Source organism: Aquarana catesbeiana, linkage group LG02 (assembly GCF_042186555.1).
Source record: "Aquarana catesbeiana isolate 2022-GZ linkage group LG02, ASM4218655v1, whole genome shotgun sequence".
NCBI classification, from domain to species: domain Eukaryota; kingdom Metazoa; phylum Chordata; class Amphibia; order Anura; family Ranidae; genus Aquarana; species Aquarana catesbeiana.
In genome coordinates, this window is record NC_133325.1 from 425,026,002 (window position 1) to 425,039,113 (window position 13,112).

Below are 13,112 nucleotides of genomic sequence, written 5' to 3' on the forward strand. Positions count from 1 at the left end.
TTCAAGTGTTGGTGCATGTATCGTCCAGAGGTAAACTCAACGGAACCCTAGACCCGGTGCCGGTGAAACAGAGGGAAGGAGAGTGAAGGTAACAAGCCCACTTAAACCAGCAGCTCCACCGAGAGTTATTGCTACATAAATTTTAGCAGAGACCCTAGGGAATAAAATGGCAGTTGCTGCAAAATTTTATGTCACACTGTATTTGCCCAGCGGTCTTTCAAATGCAATTTTTTGGGGAAAAAATACACTTCAATGAATAAAAAAAACCCGAAACAGTAAAGTTAGCCCAATTTTTTTTGTTTTAATGTGAAAGATGATGTTACGCTGCGAGAATCGTCAGAGAATCGTGATCTATCTTCTAAGCAAAAAAAAACGTGATTCTCATTTTAACCAGAATCGTGCAGCTCTTGTAGAGGGGTGTACTAATGGGGGGATTTTTTTGCCTATCCCAGGGTTCTTCTTTAATGCTGATTTTCCTGTCAGGAGAAACAGCATTTACAATAACCCAATGTGCCTGAGGCCTAAGGGCTCTTTCAGACAAGCAGTAAACTGATAAGCGATCTGCATTGGCAGGTGTTTAGGAGTGACCACTGCTGCCTCCTGAAACCTGATTTTTTTTTTTCTGCCAAATTTACATTGCAGGACCGAGCCGCAACTTTGAGCCAAGCTTTTGTCTTGCAGTTGCAGAAAGCTGCAAAGCATTATGGCCGCAGCATTTGTACAACCATGTCAGGCTGTATTGTTCGAATTATGGTGGGTTGCCAGGGGGCAGTAAAACTGCAGCTCAGCTGCCTGTTTTTACTGTCCCCTGGTTGGCAGTATGGAACAGCCCTATGCCTTCATGCACACAGCCGCAAGAGAGCATACAGCATGCATGGAATGTAAATAGCCAGCACAAGGAAGCCACAGATCCAGCGTATAGCCTCCAATTGCATTAAATGACTGTACGATGCTATACAAGAATTTACACTAGTGCTTGCACAAACTTGAAGGGTTGTATGTGCATATGCGTATGCAAATTTACTTAAGTGCCAGCGTAAACCCTTAGTCATTTATTGCAGGCGGGGGTTCCCTTACACTGGCTTTTTATGTTCCATGCATGCATAAACTAGGTGGATGGAGACATTGTATTCTGACAATGGCACCTGCTGGACCAGTCGAAAGTTGTATGGCTCTAGCAACTGATAAAACATCTTTCAGAGACTGTGTGAACATTGTTTACACATTACATGTTGTTAGCAGGCTGTGGGTGGGTCACGGTCATTATGCTTTCCTGAAGCTTTTTCCCAGACCAACTCCTGTATTTACCAAGCAGCCAGACAGCTTGGCAGGAGCCAATTCTTCAGCAGAAATTGAAGTCCTTAAAGCGGGGTTCCACCCAAATTTTGAACAATATCTGTATGTATTCTCTTCCTTGCCTAGATGCTGACATGCCGTTTAAAAAAATTTAAATCGCCGTAATTACCTTTTATTTTTCTATTCTTCTTTGCACTTCCTGGTTCTCCTCCCGTGGGAGTAGGCGTGTTTCTAGCCTCTCCCAGACTCCTGGGAGCTAGTCTCAGGCTTCCCAGGATGCCACTGAGCATGTGCGGGAATGAGCAGTGAATGCTGGGAGCACAGCATTCACCACATCCAGGAAATAAATGCTTGTGGGCTTCAAATGCCCACAATGAAGATGGAAACCGCCTGCAGTGAATAATATAAGTTATTCTTTCCGACGAAATCTGACACAGGCGGACATATTACACACAATATGTGAGTATGTAATGCTGAGAAGAAAAGTTTGTGAATGAACTAAAAAAAAAAAAAAAACGATAGATAGGTGGACCCCCGCTTTAAGCCCAGGTTCACACTGACTGCGGGTTAGAAATCGTGCGAGTTCAGCTGAATTCGGACAAACCTGCATGTCAGTCCGACTTCAGGTGCGATTTCAGAGACATCTGTGCGGGTTCATGCACACATGTCTATTGAAATTGGCAAAAGTAGTGCAGGAACTACTAAAGTCGGCGTTGCACCAAGTCGGACGGTGCTATTGTCAGCAATAGTCGCTGATTTGGCATGCGATTTTACATGTCACATTGCATGCCAAATCCACCTGATGTGAAAGTGGGCTAAAAGGTAAAGATTCATCATGGGAATTCATTAAAAAAATCAATAGTCCAGCTGCATTATATGATATTTTCTACATGACTACAGTAGTTTTCATTATTATACTATGTGCTGAGTTGTTATGATATCAGCATACTGTATTTACCTATGTCTAGTGCATTTAGTGTTAATGGTGGTGGCGGTATGAAATTTTAGGTTGTAACCAAATGCTGCTTAAGGGTTTGGTGTCTTGAAAAATGCTGCAAAATTAAAAGCAAAGACCTTGTTGGTTGCAGTTCCAGATTTATAAGGGGGCAAAAGGGAGAACTACCCTGGGCCCCCTTTCTATACAAAAATAATTAAAAAACAATATAAAAATGATGTAATAAAAGAATAGAATATATAATAGTAAAAAAGTACTTTTTTAATTAAATGTATCTTGGGAAGAAATATTTTGCCAGCCACCATCTTAAAGTTTTTATTTTGGACTGGTATTTTATATTGTTCTTAAAAACAAATTTTGGCAGCTTATGCGAACCACACAGGGGTAGATTTACTAAAACTGGTGCACACTGAATCTGCTGCAGCTGTGCATAGTAACCAGACGGATGGAAAATAGGGTTTCCATCCGTCTGGATTTCATGGACATGATTGGATCGGATACTGGTGAATGTCAGCAGACATGTCACTGCTGACATCTGCCACTCCATAGAGGTGCATGGAGCGTCTGATCAGGTCCGCCTGAAAAACTGACAGGGGGACCTGATCGGAGCGCCGTGTGAAATGGGACTAAATGTGCTGACAAGGAGTATGCTGATAGGAGGAGAGACCAGAGTGACAGAGAGTTGAGCTCATTACTGTGTTGCTTCTGCTTCACTGTCCAGTAACAGACTGCGTCAGATCCAGGATGACCTGGGCTCAGAGAGTGTGAGTTGAGTGATGCTGGCTGTCAGACTGAGGACATTTAGCGATGAAAAAGACTAAAAGGACCATTCATTTTTAGTGTGTCATTTTTAACTGGAGTTCTGCCTAAATGCTCATTCTGTGGAACTTTCACGCATATAACCATGAACAAATGTCACAATCTTTGTAAATCATCAGTAAGCAAATTTTATTTTGTTGATGACAACCATGGCATACTGATTCCCCGGATGGATATAGATGGTTGCTTGTAACTAGTTTCCTTAAGAAATGTTATAAATAAACTCTGAAACACGTTTCCTGTTCTGGGGCTATGAGGAAATTCCTCTGCTACCAAACTAAACGTCGTATAAATCTAGTTTTTGTTGCAGTGACCAAGGCAGCTAACCTGTGCAAATAACATGCTTTGAAAAGAGTTAGACAGTGTGAGTCACATTTCCCTGATGGAGCTTTCCGTATAGAAATCAGGTTTTACTTCTAAGGTAAGACAAATAAGTTCATAATACTTTTTTTTACAGCTTCTGCGTCACAGTGAGAAGGGAGATGGCGTTCATTGGAATACAAATCCTACAAGCTGGTAAGTTAGTCCACAAATTAAAATTCTCTGAGTTACATGGCTAATTATCTAATTGTAATTGACTCACTTACTGTATAATGTCCTTCATAATCCAGATTGCTGTGAGACCAGAATGGCTGCATAGAAGATATATATGTGAGCCAAAGGGGCTAATAGAGTTGCATAAATTTGTGTATGGGTTCAGTTATATTAGTACTACAGCAGGGGATTTACAATGAAATTTGGATGGAGCAGTCATGATTCAGATTTGTTCTCCTTTCATTCTAGTTGCTTCCTCCAGGGCTGGACTGGGCTTTTAGTGTAGTTTTGTGTATTTAAAGAGGAAGTAAACCCTGATGGGTTTACTTCCTCTTTGTTTCCCTGCAAATGTAAAGCACAATGGGCTACTATGCATTGCATAGTAGCCCATTATGTGTCACTTACCTGACACAGGAGCCTGCGATGTCACCTCTGTCCCCTCTGCTATGGATCGTCCATTTTCATTCCGGGGATCGTGGCTCTGTGATTGACCCGAGCCGCTATGACGTCACTCCCGCGCATGCGCACGGGAGCCGCCACTAACGGCATATCGCCGTTAGCAGCGGCATGCTCAGTGTGCCTGCGCACCGCTGTCTGCGCTGCCTGTCTTTTTGCAAATATCTCCTAAACCGTGTAGGTTTAGGAGATATTTCTTGGACCTACAGGTAAGCCTTAATCTGTAAGGGTTTACAACCACTTTAACACATCAATTAAAATGTGTATGCATATTTGGAAAGCTTTCTGGAACTAAAGCTTACCATAAATAAAGTGGTATGTTGTATTTTAGAACCAGCTGTCAGCACGCATTAAAAACACAGTTGGTAGACATACATCCATATCAACTGTAAACTGCGGTGGAACCCCTGGGGACCTCTTGCGGAACCCCAGTTTTTATGCAATACCAGTATCATTGCTGATCAGCCAAGAGGAGCTCACACCTGCCAACAATACATCAAACACACCAGCCCTCTGGCAGATGTCATAATTGCCAGATTGAAAATCTAGATTATGATCCTTCCCAGAATATGTACAATAAAAGATTTATTCATGTATCTGTGTAACATTAGATAAAGAGTTCTATGAATGTTATGTATACTGAAAAATCATTAGCGATGGTGGAATCTGTCCAGGTTTGATTGACAAGGCATTCATTGAATTCTGTTTACAATTTGTAAAACCTGTGCACTCTCTTGAAATGTATCTAATCCTAAATACTGGCCATTTTTAAGGCTGGTAGGCAAACTACTAAAAAGGCATGAGAAGATGGGCATTGCCATGGGAAGCCTTTGCCAATGGTAAACATTAAAAAAAAAAATTATAGTGGGGATAGTGTCTTGCTCATTCAATTTTGAGGGTGACATAAAAAACACAGAAATCTTTCAAATAACACGTTTAGGGACTGCCCTAAAATGGTATGTTGTATTTTAGAACCAGCTGCCAGCACGCATTGAAAACACAGTTGGTAGACATACATCCGTGTCAACTGTAAACTGCGGTGGAACCCCTGGGGACCTCTTGCGGAACACCAGTTAAGAAACTTTGCTCTATACAGTGGCACCAATAGGGACAACAACTTTCTGCGCCACTTGGACTAAGCTGTTGTCTCTGTTTAGCTCATAATTCGGCTTCTAAACAGACTACAGACAAAATACCTCCATATTATTGTCTAAATATAAAGCTTTAATGTTTGTTGCTGGTTTATTCAACTTGTTTTCTTTGATGTCCATGTACTTGTGTCTGTACAACCCCAATTCCAGAAAAGCTGGGGTGTTGTGTAAAATCTACATAAAAACAAAATGCAATGACTTGCAAATCTCATAAAGCCACATTTTATTCACAATAAAAATAGAAGACATATCAAATGTTTAAACTGAGAAAATGTACCATTTTTTTTTTTTTTAATAATCAGAATTTTTTATTTCCATTTTACAATACAACAATCTTCATACATTGTTACAAACAAAAAAGAAAAACCCCTCCTCACCCACCCCAGACCCTTATTACATTACATCTTCTATTACCACATTCGCTTAAATCTTATCCCTCCCCCCCTTTCCAAACCACTTGGTAATCCTGTAGTTACTCCTTCCCCCTCCTCTCTTTGTGCAAGAAGACCTCTTACCCTTCGTGAGAAGCAGAGAGGAAAAAAAAAAAAATAATTTCAAAAAGGGGGGGGACATAAAAGTGCATAAGTGTACATAATTGAATAAAAAGTGTACGTGTTTATCAATTTGTATTTGTGTACGAGGCCCTCATTGGCCAAACTATTCTAGTAAGTGTTATTACCCTTTACCCATCAAAACACCAGAAAACCAAAAAAAAAAAAAATACACGAAACCCAAGTTTATCAATTATTTGGGCGCTTAATGTCCTCCACTGGATGCAGTCTGGTCCAGATAGGGCCCCAAGGATCATTCTGTCAATGGATGCCGAAAAGGCCTTTGACAGGGTGAATTGGGGCTTTATGAGAGAAATATTGAAGGGGATAGGCCTGGGGGAGCAGATGACGGGATGGATAATGTCGATGTATGCGGGCGCTAAGGCAAGAATTAAAGTAAACGGAACGTTGTCAGAAAGCTTTAGTATCCGAAATGGTACGAGACAAGGTTGCCCATTATCACCCTTAATATTTGCAACAATATTAGAGCCATTCTTACGTAAAATCAGAAATAACAGAGAGATAAGTGGGACACAAATAGGACAGGTGGAACATAAGGTCGCAGCATATGCTGATGACCTACTCTTTTTTCTCTCGTCCCCCCAGACATCGTTAGCTGCACTTATGCTGGAGGTACAAAAGTTCGGCACCTTATCTAATTTTAAAATCAATCTGGGAAAGTCAATTATCCTTCCTATCCATGTCCCAACGGGACTGGAGATGACGCTGCGACATACGTATGCATTTGTCTGGGAGAGAGAGTCCCTGACGTATTTGGGGGTACGTATTAGTGTTGAAATGAAAAGACTATATGAAGTCAACTATGGCATATTATTGACGGAGATAGCGGAAGAGTTTAAAAAATGGAAAGGCCAATATCTAACTTGGTTTGGGAGGATTAATGCCATAAAAATGAGTATACTTCCTAGATTGATTTATATGTTGTACACAATACCAATTAAGGTACCGGGGTCCTTTTTCAGACAAGTGCGTAGGATGTTTGTGGCGTTTGTATGGAACGATAAAAGACCCAGATTAGCCCACGACCTTCTGAGAAGAAATAGGGCCGAGGGGGGATTGGGAATACCGGATATAGCCTTATATTATAAGGCTATGAGTCTAGTCCGGATTTTGAACTGGCACCATGATACTCATAAAAAACTTTGGGTTCAAGTAGAAAATGCAATGGCAGGGAGGAACTTAGCAGGAGCACCTTGGATTCAGAGCCCGTCAAGAGGGTTGTCTCAATGGGTGTCACCATTAACCCAGAACACATTGGAAGTTTGGGACAAGTTGAATAAGAATGGGGATTATGCCCCCTGGATATCACCTCTGGCTCCTCTGGAGGGATTCACCTGGTTCCCCCCGGGGGAGGAGACGGGGTATCTGGGGGCCTGGGGCGGAGGTGGAGATTCCACCTGTGGCAGGTTTGCTCCGGAGGGAGTTTTGTTATCTCTGACAGAGATGGTGTCTAGATATGGGACAGTGCATATGGCAGAGTGGAAATACAATCAATTAGTGAGTTTTTTTAATAAAAGCAAATCATCAATAAGACCTATGAACTCTCTCACCATATTTGAGAAACAATGTGTGCAGAGATCTAGTCCCAGGAACGTGCTGTCGCAAATGTATAAAGGGATACTTAAGGGACAGGAAGGTACAACTCCATACTATATAAGGGAATGGGAGAAGGAATTGGGACAGGTATTGACTAATAATCAAATTAAAAGGATGATTACACTAACGCATTCCTCATCCATCAGCTCAAAGGTACAAGAGATGGCGTACAAGTTCCTGTCAAGATGGTATAGGACCCCAGTCAAATTGGCACAAATGTTTCCAACCATAAGTGATAGATGCTGGAGGGGATGTGGTCAGAAAGGCACATTTCTCCATCTGTGGTGGACATGCCCAGTAATTAAAAGATTCTGGGAGTCGGTGTCTCCATGGATCAAGAAATTGACGGTGGGACACCTGGAATTTCAACCACTACATTATTTGTTCATGGGATGCCGGGCTCTAATAGAAAGTATCGGGAGGGCATAACACCCCACCTATTAAACGCAGCGAAAAAAATAATACCGAAATTTTGGAAACAGACACAGGGTCCCTCAATATTAGATTGGAGAAAGGAAGTGAGCTTAATAATGGAAGCGGAAAGATGGGTTCATAAGGTAAAGGGCCAACAAAGGAAATTTGAAAAGAAATGGGCAGGCTGGAAGGAATGTTTAGTTGAGATGGAAAAAGAAGACGGAGATGACTAAAATGAGAAGGAGGTGGAGGTACAGCCCTTGTAAATATGTAAAATAAAAGATACTGACCTATGGAAGGAAGAAAAGGGGAAAAGAAAAGAAAAAAAAAAGGAAAGAAAGATGAAAGGAATATTGGAATTAGTTCGCTGGCCCAATATGTAGGGGAGGGTTTGGAGGGGGTGGGGTTGTGGTTTTCCTGTGTTTTTCCTTTCCCCCCCTTTCCCCTTTTTTTTTTTTTTTTTTTTACGATGGGTAAAGGGTAATAACACTTATAGTTTGGCCATGGAGGGCTTCCTCTCAAATTTAAAAATAAGGATAAACACGGGGTTTGGGATGGGGGTTTGGGTTTTTTTTTTGTTTTTTTTCTCTCGAGATAACGCGATGGGTAAGGGTAATAACACTTATAGTTCGGCCAATGAGGGCCTTTTACACAAATTATATAATTGATAAACTTGGGTTTCGTGTAAAATTTTTTTTTTTTTTTTTTAATACGACGGGTAAAGGGTAACAACACTTATAGTTTGGCCATGGAGGGCCTCCTCTCAAATATTAAAATAATGATAAACACGGGGTTTGGGATGGGGTTTTGTTTTTTTTTTGTTTTTTTTTTTCTCGAGAGATAACGCGATGGGTAAGGGTAATAACACTTATAGTTCGGCCAATGAGGGCCTTTTACACAAAATGTACCATTTTAAGAAACAGTAAGGTGTTTTTCGAAAATGATGGCAACAACACTTCTCAAAAAAGTTGGAAGAAGGCAACCAAAAGCTGGCAAAGTAAGTGGTACGAAGAAGGAAGAGCTGGAAGAACATTTCACAACTAATTAGGTTAATCAGCAACAAGTCAGTAACATGATTGGGTATTAAAAAAAAGCATCTTATAGAGTCAGAGTATCTCAGAAGTAAAGATGAGCAGAGATACACTAATCTGTGAAAAGCTGTGTCTGAACGTTGACGCAGAATTTCAAAATAAATAAAAGACAGAAAAAGAAAAAGCCTTTTTTTTTTTGTTTCTGTTATAAAATTTTGCAAATTAGTCATTTTTCTTCATTAATTTTTGCCAAAATTTATAGTGCTACATATCTTTGGTAAAAATAACCCAAATCAGTGTATATTATTTGGTCTTTGTGAAAGTTATAGAGTCTACAAGCTATGGTTTCAATCACTGAAAATTGATCACACCTGATATACTAACGGCCTCTCATTTCTTGAGACCCTAACAAGCAAGGACAGTACAAATACCCCCCAAATTACCCCTTTTTAAAAAGTAGACATTCCAAGGTATTTAGTAAGAGGCCTGGTGAGTTTTTTGAAGGTGTGATTTTTTTTTCCCCAAAATTCTTTGCAAAATTAAGATTTTTTGTTTTTACAAAATTGTCATATTAACAAATGATTTCTCTCACAAAGCATATGCATACCACAAATGACACCCAAAAATACATTCTGCTACTCCTCCTGAGTATGGCAATACCACATGTGTGAGACTTTTACATAGCCTGGCCATAAACAGAGACTCAACATGCAGGAAACACCATCGGGCATTCTAGTCTTTAGAACATGTCATTTTTTTCCACAAGTTTTTGGAAAATGTGGAATAAAAATGAAAACTTTTTTCTTATTTTACACAAAGTTGGCCATTTATAAGATATTTCTAACACATAGCATGTACATAGAAAAAATGACACCCCAAAATACATTCTGCTACTCGTCCCGAGTTTGGCAATACCACATGTATGAGACTTTTACACTGCCTGGCCACATACAGAGGCCCAACATGCAGGGAGCACCATCAGGTGTTCTAGGGACATACATTTCAAATCTAATTTGACTACCTATTACACTTTTGTGAGGCACTGATGGGCATTGTAGTGGCATGGATGTGGCACGGATAAGCACTGATGTGGCATGGTTATGGCACAGATGAGAACTAATGTGGCATGGATGAGCACTGAAGTGGCACGGATGTGGCATGAATGTGGCACGGATGAGCACTGATGTGACACGGGTGAGCACTGATGTGGCACGGATGAGTACTGAGGCGGCATGGATGTGGCATGGATTAACTCTGATGTGGCATGGATGACCACTGATGTGGTATGGATGTGGCACAGATGAGAACTGATGTGGCATGGATGAGTACTAATGTGGCATGGATAAGGCACGGATGAGCACTGATGTGGCATGGATGTGGCACGGATGAGTACTGATGTGGCACTGATGAGCACGGATGAGCACTGATGCGACATGGTTGTGGCAGGGATGAGAACAGATGTGGCATGGTTGATCACTGATGTGGCACAGATGATCACTGATGTGGCACGAATAAGCCATGTATGGGGATGGGTGAGCATGAATGAGCCATGGATAGGAATGGATGAGCCATGGATAGGGATGGATGAGCCATGGATGGGAATGGATGAGCTATGGATGGGGATGGATGAGCCAAGAATGTGGATGGATGGAGCATGATTGAAGCATGGATGAGCCATGGATGAGCCATGGTTGGATGGATGAGCCATGGATGGAGCATAGGTGAGCCATGGATGGATGGATGAAACATGGATGAGCCATTGAAGGAAGAATGGATGAGTCATGGATGGATGGATGAGACATGTATGAGCCATGCATGAAGCATGGATGAGACATGTATGAACCATGGATGGAGCATGGATGGATGGATGAGCCATGGCTGGGCAAAGATTAGGAGGAAAGCCTGGTGCAGCAGAGCTGCGGGCTAGATTGGAAGTTCCCACAGCGCTGCTGCACCTGGCTCTCCCCCTCTCCTCACACACTGTACCGTACCGATCGGCGTGAGGAGAGGGGAGGAGCCAAACCGGACATGCTCCGGTTTGTTTACAAGTGATCACGGCGTCATTGGACGGTGTGATCGCGTGGTAAAGGGCCACTGTCATTGGCTCTTTACCCTGATCTGTGACACGCCGGGTTTGGGAGACCCGACGGTCATGGACACTACCGGGTGCATGCCCCAGGGATACGTGGGAGCACAATTCCAGGAGGACATTATAGTACGCCCTCCTAGAGGTTTCCGACTGCGCTGTAGTCGTCATTCGGCTATGGCCCGGTCGGCAAGTGGCTAAAATGGTCTTTTGCAAAGTGGAATTGAAAATTTACATTCTTTTTGACAACTATGGGCTTGTTACCAGCATTCAGTTCAAAAGCCTGCATCTCTGATGGTATAGGGGTGCGTTAGTGATTATGGAATGAGCAGCTTGCACATCTGGAAAGGCACCATCAATGCTGAAAGATACTGTATATCCAGGATTTAGAGCAGCATATGCTCCCATCCAGATGGCATCTTTTTTAGGGAAGGTCTTGCATATTTCAGGACAATGCTGAACTGCATAATGCATCTATGACAACAGAATGGCTTCGTGGTAGAAGAGTCCGGGTGCTTAACTGGCCTGCCTGCAGTCCAGACCTTTCACCAATTGAAAATGTTTGGCACGTTTTAAAAGGAAAAATACAACAAAGAAGACCCACAAATGTTGAGCACTTATGCCGCGTACACACGGTCGGACTTTTCGTCTACAAAAGTCCAACGGACGCTGATAGACTAAAGCTGGCTGGTAATCCGATCGTGTGTGGGCTTCTCCGGACTTTCAACTGACTTTTTCAGCCTCAAATCCGATGGACTTTAGATTTGAAACATGCTTCAAATCTTTCCGACGGACTCGAGTCCGGTCGAAAAATCCGCTCGTCTGTATGCTAGTCTGACGGACAAAAACCCACGCTAGGGCAGCTATTGGCTACTGGCTATCAACTTCCTTATTTTAGTCCGGTGTACGTCATCACGTAAGAATTCGACGGACTTTTGTGTGATCGTGTGTAGGCAAGTCTGTTCGTTAGAAAGTCCGCCGCAAGTCCGTCGAAAGTCCGTCGAAAGTCTGTCGGACAGGCTGTCGGACTTTTGTAGCTGAAAAGTCCGACCGTGTGTACGCCCCATTAGAATCCTATATCAGGCAAGAATATAACAATGCTCCTCTCCCAAAACTCCAGCAACTGCTCTCCTCCGTTGCTGGACGTTTCCCAGAGTGTTGTTAAAAAAAAACATTTTTCTATTTTCTATTTTTTCTATTTTCTATTGTGAGTAAAATATATGTATTTTTGACATTTTCAGAAAATTTTTGCATTCTGTGTTTATGTATATTTTCAGTTGTTTTTATGAATTAATTTCTGAAGAAGGCAGCTACTGTGTATACACAGCTCAAATTCCATCCAATTCATGCAGCAGGGGAGATTCATCCATCAATGTGTGTATAGGCAGCTTAAAGTCCAACTTCAGGCAAAGAATAAATTGCTAATATCCTGGAATTTTGCTTTATAGCTAAATTAAAGTATCAGATTTAAAGCAGAACTTTAGTAATTTTTTCATCTTTCCATCTATTAATCTTCTGCCCTTGTTGTTTTAACTTTGGATAGAATTTTTTTTTCTGCCAGTAAATACCTTATACAGCCCACTTCCTGTTTCTTGTCTGGTAAAAAGCCTAGGCTTATGACATCATGCACAGCTCTCTCTCACTCTCGTGAGAGTTTGACAGGGAGGGAGGGGGATGAGTAATAAGAGGACCAGTGAGAGCTGCAGAGCTGGATGTGTGCCTCTGTGTGTCTGTGTAAATCCAGGAAGTGAACAGGCAGCAGCTTCAGCTGCCCACAGTTAAAATGGATGCAGCCAGACTCAGGGGAGGGAGATTTCTGCAGCATATTTGTCAAGTACAGAATCACACTATATATAAAATAATATACAAAGTGGTTGGAGGGAAGCTTCAGAATGGCAAAGATGTTTTTATTACAAATTATGTGAGCAGACTGTAGTTCCTCTTTAAGGACTGATGGCAGGCAGCATACAATATGTCTTCTACATTAAAATAAACCTACCTGCCTGCTTGCGGTCTTCTTTGGAATGTACAATGAGCTGCGCAAGCTTTTGTGCCAGGATGAATGAACTCCAGCGTGTGTGCAGGAGTGTCTTCATCCCGTGCCAGCCAATGAAGATGGCCACAGCCCAGTACCTGGAAGAAACCAGGTAAAAGATGCTAATGAGGAATGTTCTACTGTTAACCCCTTACCGACCTGTGCTG

General features: G+C 41.9%; 1 protein-coding gene across 4 annotated transcripts in view; it reads left to right on the forward strand.

Moving 5' to 3' along the window:
- The first annotated feature begins 3,311 nt into the window (after positions 1 to 3,311).
- The window catches only part of RHBDL2 (rhomboid like 2), a 40,523-nt gene continuing 30,722 nt past the window's right edge, over positions 3,312 to 13,112 (forward strand). For 2 of the 4 annotated variants that reach the window (XM_073615497.1, XM_073615499.1), the window contains exons 1-2: positions 3,312 to 3,434; positions 3,528 to 3,586. The gene's annotated coding sequence lies outside the window, so the exon portion shown is untranslated. Of the gene's footprint in view, positions 3,492 to 3,527; positions 3,587 to 13,112 lie in introns of all 4 variants that reach the window. The other 2 variants (XM_073615496.1, XM_073615498.1) reach the window with 1 other exon arrangement.